At 45.3% G+C, this 13,849-nt stretch overlaps 1 protein-coding gene across 8 annotated transcripts in view; it reads right to left on the bottom strand.

Annotated features, from left to right (window-relative positions):
- The window catches only part of Rnf152 (ring finger protein 152), a 76,366-nt gene that overhangs the window by 42,049 nt on the left and 20,468 nt on the right, over nt 1-13,849 (bottom strand). Inside the window, exons 3-4 of one of the 8 annotated variants that reach the window (XM_087906624.1) lie at nt 12,573-12,728; nt 2,085-2,137 (exon numbers count right to left, since the gene is read on the bottom strand). The exons of 3 other annotated variants lie outside the window; for them this stretch is intronic. The gene's annotated coding sequence lies outside the window, so the exon portion shown is untranslated. Of the gene's footprint in view, nt 1-1,980; nt 2,138-12,572; nt 12,729-13,849 lie in introns of all 8 variants that reach the window. 4 more of the 8 variants (XM_087906623.1, XM_085688431.2, XM_048443852.3 and 1 more) reach the window with 4 other exon arrangements.

A 13,849-nucleotide genomic window follows, 5' to 3' on the forward strand; every position in this document is an offset into this window, starting at 1 on the left:
CTGCCGGAGAGAACTGCATAGCTTGTGGGTCTGGAACGTGCAAACCCCCAAACCTACCCTCCAGGACTAGAGCCCGAAGGTGGAATGACTTAATGGCAGTAAGAGTCGCCTCACGCCCCAAAGGAACCTGAGAGAGGGAGCTGCAGTCCTTAGCTCAGAACAGCAAGCTACTGTATTTTGTAAAGTTTTTCCATCAAAAGAGTATGTTCATTTGTTTCTCTGTTGCTATGATAAAATACAGACTAAAGGAAATTTGAGGAGAAAGGTGTTTATTCAGCTCACACCTCCAAATCACTGAGGAAGTCTGTCATTGAGGAAGGCAGGGCAGGGGTCTCGGGCAGGAACCGAAGCAGAAGTCAAGGAGAAACACTATTTACTGTCTTGATCTCCACGGCTTGCTCAACCTGATTTCTGATACTACCCAGGACCACCAGCTCAGGGGTGGCACTGCCCACAGTGGGCTGGGACCGCCCACATCGATGATCAATAAAGAAAATGCCCCATAGGCATGCCCACAGGCCAGTCGAATGGAGGCCATGCCTCAGTTGAGACTTCCTATCCCCAGGTGACTCTCGTTTGTAAAAAATTGACAAAATCCAGCACAGGCCATAGCACCTGGAATTCTGATTTATCAGAATTTATCTATTAAAATGCAATAAAATCATTAGTTTGGCAACAGCACAGCAAAATGCTTAAATAATTGGCCAAACAGTGATTTAATTAATATAGTTTCTTTGTGGTTATTTCAGGTCTGAGGTGCCAAGCAGCCGGAAAGCAAACAAGCAGCCTCCTCCTTACACCATGTTTCCATCAGGTATTTGGCTATAGGGACAAGAAGGCTAAGAGATGGCCACTCTGCAGCTGGAAACAGGGTGTTCAGCCTTATTTCATGTTCCCTCTGTTGTGCCTCCTGGTTTCACGTCCTCACTCACAGTGCACATTCACCTTGGCACCTTGAGGTCCTGGGGATTAGCCACAGAGAACACAAAGTAAATTCAGGGAGCTGCCAATCCTCCGGGGATTCAGACCCTGACTGGCTGGCTCCGGCGGCAAACGCGCCTGCTGAAGTGGAAGAGCCCAGGGGAAGTGGCGGGAAAATCGAGGACTTGCCATAAAAGTCTTCTTCAAATCGCCATATTATCACAGCAGCCCCACCTAAGCGTTATTACAAACACGCTCCTGCCCGGTCTTCTCCCTCCCATCATCTTCTAGAAGCACAGTGGCTGCTCAGGACATTTTCAGTTAATTAAGTAGTGAAACAAAGGGAATTGTGCCTTCTCAATCAGCGCCCAGGGTGAAAGAAAGCAGATAGGGGAGCAAAGAGAGAGAGCCTCAGCCTCAGTGCAGACAACTGTCAAACCTCTCAGGACAACCCCAATGTAAGAAGAGGAACAAACATAGACACTGTTTTATTTTCAACTTTTAAAACTAAGACCTCAAGCCAGACATGGCGGCTTTCACCTTTAATACCAGCACTGGTGGTCATCCTTGACGACAGGGCAAATTCAAGGACATCCTGAGGCATATGAGTCTTTTTATCAAAAATAAAATAAAATAAAATAAAACTACAGTTATGATAGCTTTATAAATTTTCATTGCTGTACAGACCAAAATCGTATCACCTGGGAAGGGAGTCTCAATGAGGCATTGTCTGTACTGGGTTAGCCTGTATTGGGTTAACCTGGGCTATGTCTACTGTGGGAAGACAGAGCCTGCTGGGGGTGGCGAGTAGAAGACTCGAGCTGAGGACAAGCCAGCGCACACACTTCCTGCACTCTGCCCTGACTATGGTGTCATTTGACCGGTTGTTTTATGCCCCTGCTACCGTGCCTTCCTCCTTGTGACAGTCTATAACCTGGAATTATGAGCGAGAATAAGCTCTTTATCCCTGAAGTTTTTTCGTTCAGAGTGTTTTATCACAGTAACAAAACGAAGCTGGAACCAAGATGAATGGCCATGAAATGACACATCCAAGGTCACCTCATCTAATCGGGGCTTTCAACGCTTCCTCCTCAAGAACCTGGCCCACTGGATCCACGTGACTTCATTTTCATGGTGAAACTAAAAATAATTTTTATATTAACCGTTGTCATATTCTTCTAAGCTCTTAGGGCCTCTGAATACTCTGGTTTGAATCCTGGGGGGACAAAAACAAAAGCAAATTTTCAATAGCCACACATACAAAAAAAAAGGCATGTTCAATGTAATAGCAATGGGATGACAAGTGCCCGCAGCCCACGGTTGTTGGGGCTTCCTCTGAACTCTGGTCACCCTCTAAATGGCCAACCCTTCCTCTTCATGGTCTTGTTAGGGTCACTAAGGGCGCAAAAGCAGCAAAGACGCGCATACTGCAGTTCCCTGTCCCCCACAGTTCAGTCAACCGTGGAAAGCAGGAGCTTGGCTCTGTCGCTCTGCTTTCAGGCACCAGCCTGTTGAAAACCCTTCTTCATCAGTAGTTATTTGAAGTGGTTGTCATGCAAGCCTCTAAACTTCAACCTTAAAAGTGTTTCCCAAGACACGCATGTGCCCTGTGATGCTGAATCAGTGGACATTACAACAACAGCAGCAGAGACCACACCCTATGTTGAGGAAGTGGCTCAAGTCAGCTTGATATGGAGTCTGTGCCGTTGCTAAGTTTCTTAAAATGCACCAAGCCAGCTAACCCTCCCAGGGCATTAGAAAGACCACTTCTAAAAGTAGTCCCCACACTGGCAGAGGTTTCCGTGCAGCTCTAGGACACTCTCTGAGATTCCGGACAGGATCCATACAGAGTAGCTGTGGCCTCCTGCCCACATCTCCTGGACACAGGAGGCTGTGACTGGCACTTTCGCTGTCTACATCTGAAGCTGACTCGTGTTTTGTCAGCCCCTCTGCCTCCAAGTCAGCCAGACCTGTCCCTTTGTACCCATGCACACTGAGGTGTGGGTTCTGTCCTGAGTTACAGCCTACTTTGGAAAGTCTCCATGTCACCCCTAGACTCCTCATAGCAACTCACAACTCTGAAGTATGCTCACATTTGCTCTCTCCTGTAGGCTCCTGTCTAGTTGAACAAGTCTTCAGGACTCCTTCCTAGGTCTAACTGGCCCAAGAGTCAAGACCTCAGTGGGCCCTCTGGACTGGAGACTTGATCTTAATTAGTCCCTCAGCCCCAGCCTAGATCTCTCGTCCCCTGGAGATGAAGTTAGAGCGCTGTCCTCATGATCACCTCTGCTGTTTCCAGGAGAGCAGCCACAGGCTCACGTACAATACCCTTCGGATTGCCTTGCAAACACCATGACTCGGCAAAATTCCCCTGTTTTCACAAAGATGAGAGAACTGGGACCCATTTTACTAAAAAGTTTATTTGGCAAGACTAGGAGAAAGCAGGGATGGATGCTGGGGTCTCCTGGCTTGTCCCTGCGATGTGAATCCCACCTCGGAAAACTCTGGGTTTCTTATGCCCTGGGTGAAGTCAGCTACTGACTTCAGGAGAGCAGAAGAGGCATTCTCTAGCCCACAGGGGCCCTCTGAAGAGCCTCACAGCACAGTCCCACATTACAGACTAGTGTGAGTGGCTCCCTCAGGCGCCTACCAGGCACAGGCACCGTTCAGTAGCAGACATGTGCTCGCTCTACCTCGCAGAATGGGACGGAGGATGCATCTGCTCAAATTCCCACCTCAGTGCTTCTGATAAAAAACCAATTGTTTCAAATAAAAGAGGAAGAGCTTCAGTACTCCCCACTGGTCCCATCTGAGCTTCTTGGCTGCAGGCTCAGTTGGCTTAAGTGAAATCAGCAATGGAGCATAAGAGAAGAGCTGAACAAACTCAAACTCCAAGTCACCGCAAAGTGCTTCAGGATTTTAGCACACCACATTCCCAGGATACCATGACATAGTCATTAGAAACAACTACCGGCTCAGCCCAGAGTTCTGAGAGAGCAGAGGCTGCATGTCATCCAGGCGGCCATATGCTGGCTTGAGATGAATTGAAGTGGGAATGGATCTGAAACCATGGGAGGAGGTTGTGTCCCTCAAAAGAGAGACTGAAACTCTACAGTTCTCGATAACTCAGAATGTGGGCTCATTTGGAAGTACGGTCGCTAAAGGAATATTTAATTAAAATGAAGTCATGGAAAGTAGGATCAATTCTTTTCCATCCAGCTTGAAGGATATTCTTATCAAGAGAAAGGGCATAACTGAGAGTTGGTCACATGACAGACACAGTCAGCAGTGGAGTATCTCCAGACTGGAGAACGTGAAGGATTGCTAACACAGTGGGAAACTACAGACCAAGAACGGACATCGGCTTGAAAGGAGCGACTTCGACTTTGACCTTCTACTACTTGAGAACCTAAGTTTTCACTCATTTATGGCATGTGGCTCATAGATATCTAGTACATTAATGTAACTGAAGAACCATACAAACGTCCTAATTTGGAAACAGCACCAAATGGCAAAGAAAAAAATTGTCAGGGACCACAGGTGTCCTGGGACAGACAGGACTGCAAGGGTGAAGCTGGAGAGGATGGACATAAGAAAGGGTTCAGCCAGAGAAGCTTCCTTCAAAATGAATGCCAATAACTGCAGAGACCTGAGAGACAGCTGGGTGCTCAGCCCTGAACAGGACATTTAGACCAGACCCTCTAAGGCTCAGAAATTATGGTGGAAGAGGAGAGGAAAGAATGTAAGAGCCAGAAGACAAAGAGAAAGACAATGAAATACTGCCATGCCCTCACACAGCTATGACCCCGCAACAGGTGGACAATAAATTGTCAACAATCAACCATGGAGCAAGGAGGAGCCGTTGACCCCCACCATCTCTGTTGAACTGTAGCTACTGATGAATTCCGTGGGAGGAACAGTCATTGTCTTCAGCTGTGTACCCCTGAGGGACACATCAGGTGCCAGCAGATAGTTCCAACCCGGTGTTACACATGGTCACACCGATTCTCCAGCTTCCTGGACACTGACATGGTGTTTGCTGGTCAGGTCAGCTGGGATGCTCACCACCTGACATCATTACCACAGCATGCAGGTGAAGAGCAGGGTCAGGCCCACAGGCCGTCCCCACTGCAGATGTGGACTAAGGTTACAGGCCTCCCACACATCTGCCTGGAGTCCTAAAGGATCAATGCAGACCAGTCAAGCAGAGGAGACATACCGGGCAAAGCATGCAGGGAGGGGCACACAGCACCTTAGTCTCTCTGGGCATCACCCTCACAGTACTTGCAACACCCTCACCAACTGGAAACTCTTTAGTCGGGCCAACTGTGATGTCCATGGAGGTTCCTTTATTTAGGGCAGTTGAATTAACAGTTGGCCATGGGCAATTGACCCAATTTTCAGTCCCTCTTTTTCTCCCAGAAAGTCCAGAGTGAAACTGAGGCTCCCTGAGCTTAGATAGCATGGCAGTCACTTTGATGATCCCTCACCATCCTAAGGCACTTGATAGCTCACCAAAGGCGCCCTCATTGGCACGAGCTCAGGTGTAGTAGAGAGGAGCATAAAAGGCCTTCCTTGCCCTGCACTGTAAGGCGTTCCAAATTTCACAAGCTGAGTGTCAGGAACCAAAACAAAGCCTAGGCTTCTCACCAGGCTCCTCTTGGAGACAAGAGAGACAGGCTTCCTCCTCGGTAAACTGTTTCTTGTACAAACAAGCACGTGTTAAATCCCCAAATCCCGGATAATCCCAGCACTAGGGAAGCAGAGAGAAGCCAGATCTCGGAGACTCACCTGCCAGCTGACTTAACCTACTTGGTGAGTCCCAGGCCAGTGAGAAACACTGTCTCAAGAAACAGGTTCATGGCATATGAGGAACGACCCCTGAGGTTGACCCCTGGTCTCTACACGTATAAGCACCCATGCATACATATACACACATGCACATGCAACATGCACGCACACATACTCTCCCTCTCTCTCTCCCTCCCCCCTCCTCCCTCTCTCTCTCTCCTTCTCTCTCATAAATTGCTCAGAAAATCACAGAGGTTTAGGAATTCTTTGAGAGACACTAGGAGGTGGAAACCAGACAGGCATATCTTGACACAATATCATCCCCTCAAACTACATAAGTTTCCAGCATATATGTGCTATGGCGACCCCTAGTCATGATGAAAATCAAGACCATTTTCTATATTGTGTCAGCTTGAAAATATTAAACACCACCAGAAAAAAATATAAGGTTTCTTTCTCAGATTGATTTAAATGCTTACTTATTTCAAAAATGAATTAGTCGTGCTCTGGGTTTTGTAATGTTTAACTCATTAGTGATAACTCCAGCTCGGGAACTGGAAAAGAAATGGCTGCCAGGATAAACGAAATGTGAACTTCTAAGCAGTGATTCCCAGCTGCTCTGTCTAAATTACTAATTCGTGTGACAAACCTGGCAGGCAGAAGAAAATCCTAGGCACCCCTGCCACCTTTGCTGTTACATACTTTGCCGAATTGCTTTGCTAACAGCCTAAGTTCCCCATAATTCCCTGACAACAGCTTCCATTCCTTTGTAGAAACTAGTGCTTAGTCTCCATTGCCAAAGAGACATTCATCCTGGGCTAGCTCACTTGTTCTTCAAAGAAGAGTTTTTCTAAACACTCGAGTTTAGACACAGCCTAACTGAGCTTTAAGACCAAGGAGAAATTGTCATGCTATCTACCACAATCTCTAAAGAAACCTACAAAACATCTCCTAAACTCTAGGAAAATGGCAATTTCCTCTTAATTGGCAGGGAAGACTGGCCAACGGGGGTTCAGTCATATATCCCCCATTTGATCAATAGGCACAACTATAATCATGATTCCAAAACCCTGTATGATATTTCAGAAATGTCACCAAGCCTGCTAACAGTTTCCAGTTCTTCTCTTAGGCCATCACAGAGGCTCACAACACAGGCAGGAGCAGAAAAATGTCAGGAGAGTAACCATAGACCCCTCGTCCAGATCTCAGGGACCAACTGCCCTGGAATCTCTACCCAGATCCCCACAAAAGCCAAGCACATCAGGTTCCTAACTGTGGTTTCTTCCCAGCCCTAGCCATCTTGTCTGCTGCTTAAGGCGGAGTCAGGCAGCTCCCGGGGGAGGTCACTTCATCCCCACTGCTTTACAGAGCAGGCTCTGGTCAGAGACAAAACCCTTGCCTGTGGCAGAGAATACCTGCAGAGCCAGGACTCATACCCACACGTCCACCCACTTCCCCAAGCTCTACACCCTGTATTGATGAATCACTGTGGTATCTAACTGGCTCCCACCACCAACTGGGGGAGGCCTATGGGCCCTCAGCTTTCCTCCTTCTCACCCTACTCCAGCCTTCCCAACATGTTCGCACATGCTGTCCCTCAAGGACCCCTCAGATACCCCTTCTCTGTCTACTGTGCTCCTATAGTGCCTCACCCATCCTTTTATCCAGTGTTCACAGTGTCTCGTCCATCCCTTTATCCATTGTTCACTACGTCCTGCTGACAAAAGCAACACTGAGTATGACCGCCCCCAAGGCAATAGCTCTGACTTTTCTACCATCTGCCCTCTCTCCCACCATCTGCGTCACAGTGCATGGCTGACATAGTCCATCCCTTAGCACTAAGAATGCACCTAATGCACTAAGAATCAGTATTAACCAAAACACTGATCTTGCTCACACTTAACCAGTCTTAACACACTGGGACACAGTACATTCCAAGGTGACAGGACAAGCTACTAACTGTAAGGCTCACTTGCACAGGAGAGCATTTCTTCCAGGAAAAAATATCAGTTTTTAAATCTTCTTCAATATTTATCTTTCCTGCTGGTTTAGGCAAAGTCTCAAGAGCAACTTCACTTGTCCAGTATCAGCTCAGACACAAAGGTTAGGTCGAGTCCAATTGTCTCTCAGCTGACCCGACAGTGAGGATTCACTGCATCGGACATCCAGGCAGCCCACAGGAACCACCCATGGCCTTGAGAAGGGACTGTGAAGTCCTAAGTGAAGGAAAGATTCTATAATCACAATTAGCATGTTGAAGAGGGGAGTACACAGGAAAACCAGCAAAGGCAACTTCATGATGAGGCCAGCAGCATCTACACACTTCACATGTGGTAGCAATGTACTGGCTAGACCTGCGCTCTCAGGACCCCCTCTTCAGTGAATAAGTGGGGTCACTAAAACAGAGGGTTCATTATAGGAATATGGGTCTTCATAGATGATTGAAGCTTTCAGAAAGCATGCAACACTCCAGCATCTTACAGGTAATCTTGGGTTTTCCAGGAACTTTCTAACTTTCTTTTTAAGTCAAACTCAATCTTCACCATTTCTTCAGTGTATATGTGTGTACAAGTATATGCATATATATGTGCATGTGTGCTATATGTAATGCGTGTGTGCGCGCGCACGTGTGTGTGTGTGTGTGTGTGTGTGTGTGTGTGTGTGTGTGTGTACAGGCATGAGATTGCAGGTGGAAGCCAGAAGTTGACATTCAGTATCCTCCTCACTGCTCACCACTTTTTTTTTATTTTTTGGAGACACAATCTCTCACTGAACCTGGACCTCATTGATTGACTAGTGAGTACTTAAGAACCTCCTGTCTTGAGAGAGAATATCCAAATTAACAAAATCAGAAAATGAAAAGGAGGACCCAAAAAAGACATGAAGGAAATCTAGAGAATCATGAGGTCATATTTCAAAAAACTGTACTTCACAAAATTGGAAAACTTAAAGGAAATGGACAATTATCTGCATAAACATCACTTACCAAAATTAAATCAACACCAGGTAAGCAAATTAAATAGATCTATAACTACTAAAGGAATAGAAACAGTTATCAAAAGTCTCCCAACAAAAAAAAAGCCCAGGACCAGATGGTTTCAGCACAGAATTCTACAAAATTTTCAAAGAAGAATTAATACCAATACTCCTCAAATTGTTCCACACAATAGAAACAGAAGGAACATTGCCAAACTCTTTTTATGAAGCTACAATTACCCTGATATTCAAATCACACAAAGACATTACTAAGAAAGAGAATTACAGACCAATCTCACTCATGAAAATTGATGCAATAATATTCAATAAAATACTGGCAAACCGAATCCAAGAACAGATCAGAAAAATCATTCACTGTGATCCAGAGAAGCAGGGATGGTTCAACATACGACAATCTGTCAGTGTAATCCACCATATAAACAAACTGAAAAGAAATGATCTCATTAGATGCTTAAAAAGCCTTCGATAAAATACAACATCCCTTTATTATAAAGGTGTTGGAGACAGAAGGGATATAAGGAACATACCTAAATATAATAAAGGCAATATACAGACAATAATACCAAAACATACCTAAACATAATAAAGGCAATATACAGCAGGCCAACAGCCAACATCAAACTAAATGGAGAGAAACTCAAAGCAATCCCACTGAAATCAGGAACAAGAAAAGGTTGTCCACTCTCTCCATGTCTGTTCAGTATAGTTCTTGAGGTCCTAGCTAGAGCAATAAAACACCAAAGGGGATACAAATCAGAAAAGAAGAAGTCAAACTCTCACTATCTTCTGATGATATGATAGTTTACATAAGTGACCCCAAAAATTCTACAAAGGAACTTTGACAATGCATAAAAGCACCTTCGGTAATGTAGCAGGATACAAGGTTAACACAAAAGAAATCAGTAGCCCTCCTGTACACAGGTGATAAAAGAGCTGGGGAAGAAATCAGAGAAACATCACCCTTCACAATAGCCACAAATAACATAAAATATCTTGGAGTTATTCTAACCAAACAAGTGGAAGACCTGTATGACAAGAACTTTAAATCTTTGAAGAAAGAAATTGAGGAAGACACCAGAAAATAGAAAGATCTTCCATGTTCTTGTGTAGGTAGAATTAACATAGTAGAAATGGTAATCTTACCAAAAGTAATCTACAGTTTCAATGCAATGCCCATCAAAATTCTTCACAGACTTTAAAAGAACAATACTCAACTTCATATGGAAAAACAAAAAACCCAGGAGAGCTAAAACAACCCTGGACAATAAAAGAATTTCTGGAGGCATCACAATCCCTAAATTCAAACTCTACTACAGAGCTACTGTACTGAAAACAGCCTGGAATTGGCATAAAAACAGACAAAAGGTCCAATGGAACCAAATCGAAGACCCAGATATCAATCCACACACCTACAATCCAAACACCTGATTTTTAACAAAGAAGCAAAAAATATAAAATGGAAAAAAGAAAGCATATTTAACAAATGGTGCTGACATAACTGGATATCAGCATGTAGAAGAATGAAAATAGATCCATATCTATTACCATGCACAAAACTCAAGTACAAATGGATCAAAGACCTCAACATAGACCAATCACACTGAACCTTAGAGAAGAGAAAGTGGGAAGTACACTTGAACGCATTGGCACAGGAGACCAGTTCCTAAATATAACTCCAGCAGCACAGACAGTGAGAGAAACAATTAATAAATGGGACATCCCAAAATCGAGAAGCTTCTGTAAAGCAAAGGACATGATCAACAATACAAAACGGCAGCCTACAGAATGGGAAAACATCTTTACCAACCCCGCATTGGACAGAAGGCTGATCTCCAAAATACACAAAGAATTCAAGAAATTGATCATCAAAAGAACAAATAATCCAATAAAAAATAATGGAGTACAGATCTAAACAGAGAAGTCTCAACAGATGAATGTAAAATAGCTGAAAGACACTTAAGAAAATGCTCAACACCTTTAGCCATCAGGGAAATGCAAATCAAAACAACTCTGAGATTCCATCTTACACCTGTAAGAATGGCCAAGATCAAAAACACTGATGACAACTTATGCTGCAGAGGTTGTGGGGTAGAGGAAACACTCCAGCACTGCGGGTGGGGGTGCAAACTGGTGCAGCTATTTTGGATTTCAGTATGGTGATTTCTCAGAAAATTAGGAAAAAACCTTCCTCAAGACCCAGCAATACCACTTTTGGGTATATACCCAGAGGATGTTCAATCATACCACAAGGACATGTGCTCAACTATATTCATAGCAGCATTGTTTGTCATAGCCAGCCCCTCTACTGAAGAACAGATAAGGAAGATGTGGTGCATTTACACAATGGAGTACTACATAGCAGAAAAAAATGATGACATCTTGAAATCTGCAGGCAAGTGGATGGATCTAGAAAACATCATATTGAGTGAGGTAACCCAGACCCAGAAAGATAAATATCATATATACTCACTCATAAGTGACTTTTTGACATAAAGCAAAGGAAAACTAGCCAACAATTTCTATACCAGAGAACCTAGACAACAATAAGAGACCATAAGAGAGACACACATGAATCTAAAGTACGTGGAAAGTAGAAAAAGACAAGATCTCTCAAGTAAATTGGGAGCATGGGGACCATGGGAGAGGGTAGAAGGGGAGGACAAAGGAAAGGAGGGAAGCTGCGAAAAATGTATAGCTCAATGAAAACAATAAAAAACAATCCTCCTGCTTCTTCCTCCCAGGACTGGGAGTCTAAGCACATGCACCACACTCAGGCTTTTAGGTGGGTCTGAGATTCAAATCCAGGTCCTCGTGTGTGCGCAGAAGACAGCTTCCTCACTGAGCCACCCTTCCATCTCAGCGACCACTGACTGACTCCACACTCAGCAAGGAAGGGACAGCCCAAACGGGTCAGGGGCCACCTTCTAGCCACACTTTTAAGGAACCTGAGTGGCCCTGGTCTCCAACAAAGACCCACTTAGGGGGATTTAAAGAAAATGACTCCTACCTCTGAACAAACCTGACATAGAGACACCATCTCCTTGCTTGACCTTGACCAGACTCTCCCTAGGAGAAGGTAATTGTGGAATTATGTCCCTGACATCCCTGGGCCTCAAGAAAACCACTTTGCAGTAATGTATAAACTAGTCTGCATTGTTCTCCTTTCTGCTCACACCTTCAGTGGGAAGATTGGAAGCTGAGTCCCAAGAACGTGCAGCTGCATACACTTATTCATGTATCTGTGCACCCATAGATGCACACATCTCCCTCCGCATCAGAAAGCATCACCTCCAGTCACTCAGACAAGCCCTTAAGCACCAACCACCTCCACTTATATGCCTCCATTAGCTTAGCACAATGGCATAAAAATAAGGCAAGAATTCACATGTTAACAATCTTTGGCCAGACTACTACAGAGAAAATAGGACAATTAAAGTGGACTAAAACTGCTGGTATATTTTGCTTTAATTTTATTTATATTCATGTGTGTGCATGCATGCCTGCCTGCTTGTCTGCATGTTTACCACATGTGTGCAATACCCGCAGAGGCTAGAGGAGGGTGTTGGCGCTCCTGGAACTGGAGTTCAAGCAGTTACTAGTTACCAGGTGAGTGCTAGGAGCCAAACTCCAGGCTCTGTGAGGAAAACCTGTGCTCCGGCCAACGAGCCATCTCTCAAGACCCTCTATTGCTTTCTGATTAAAGCTTCTACCTCGGGTTCTTTCGCTCACCTCAGTCCTTGGAGGGAGAGTTGAGTGAGCCCACAACTCGTCACCACGCACCTTACGATGCCAGGAAAGTATTCCAATGTCTTCCACACATCACACTCTCAGAAAAAGAACATGTGAAAGTATAGAAACGTTACCTTCCTTGTGTTCGCATTTGTCACCAATCTTCTGCTCTTAGGGGGATAAAGGTATGACGTGGCTGTGTGGCTTGGAAGCTTTGGTGGCCAGATTCTGCTGTGGCTGTGATGTGGCCCTCACTCAAAAGGGGAGCAGATTTTGTTCCCCTTGACCTCCTAGGATAGAGTTTACCATTGTCGATATACACAGGCACAGAGATGAGACATTTATTCATTAAATTATTATTCATTAAATTCATTAAATTATTTATTCATTAAAGTCTAAGCTCAGGCTTGCTCTGGTTCTCTGCCACCCCAGCAAAAACAGGAGGGAACCTTACTCCCCAAATGTCTCTACCTTAAGAAAATAAGCTTCAGATGCCTTTAATTCAGTGAAGTCCATCCTGGTCTAAACTCTGCCCATTTTAGGTTTTGCTTCAAACCACTTTTTCCTCTTCTGGTGTAAAATATGGAGGGGAGAGGCGGCTCTTTTACAGTGAACAATAAAGAAACAGAGTCCAAGTCTTATTTTTCTACCACACCTTGCAGACCTCATTTCAACCCCAATGAAAAGAAGCTGACTGTAGTCCAGGCAAAGCTGCCCAGGGGGACAACGCAGGGGCACCTGATGACTGAGTGTGACCTTCTTAGGCTCCTCTGGCTTCTCGTGCCACCCTCCCCACCCCTGATCCAGGGGTGGTATAGGCATCTGCAGAGCTATGCCAGCTCCACGGGAGTGAGGGTTCCCCTTCACATGGGGCGCTATTATTTCAGCACAGAGATCATGGACAGAAAACAGAAAGAACTGAGACGGGACCCAGGGCTTGCCATTCATCCATCTACCCACCAGCTTCCCAACTCCTAATCACCTTCACCCGTCCCCAGACCTGCCCCACATCCTACCCTGGCCTATTGTTCTAAGAACCACACCACCCAGGTACCCTGAAAATGCTCCGCACCCACGTTATCAGTGCTAGTCTCCCGTTGAGTGCGCCGGGCCGCCCACTCTGCCAGGTGTATCAACACTGAGTAGCTCTCCAGGACCACAGTGTTGACAAGAGGCAGAGAAGACACTCAATCCCCATCAAGACCAAAACCCATGCTACCTTTTCTACAACACAACGAATGAGAATTGTGTGTACGTGTGTATACAAACGTGTGCATGTGTGTGGAGGTCAGAGGTCAGCCTCCGGTGCTAACCACCTGAGACAGGGTCTCTCACTGGGGTCTGCAGCTTTTGGCCAGGTCGGAAGATGAGGGAGGCCCACTGACGCCCTGCCTCTGTCTCCCTGACACTG

The sequence above is a fragment of the Myodes glareolus genome, chromosome 5 (assembly GCF_982192425.1).
Source record: "Myodes glareolus chromosome 5, mMyoGla1.1, whole genome shotgun sequence".
NCBI lineage: Eukaryota > Metazoa > Chordata > Mammalia > Rodentia > Cricetidae > Myodes > Myodes glareolus.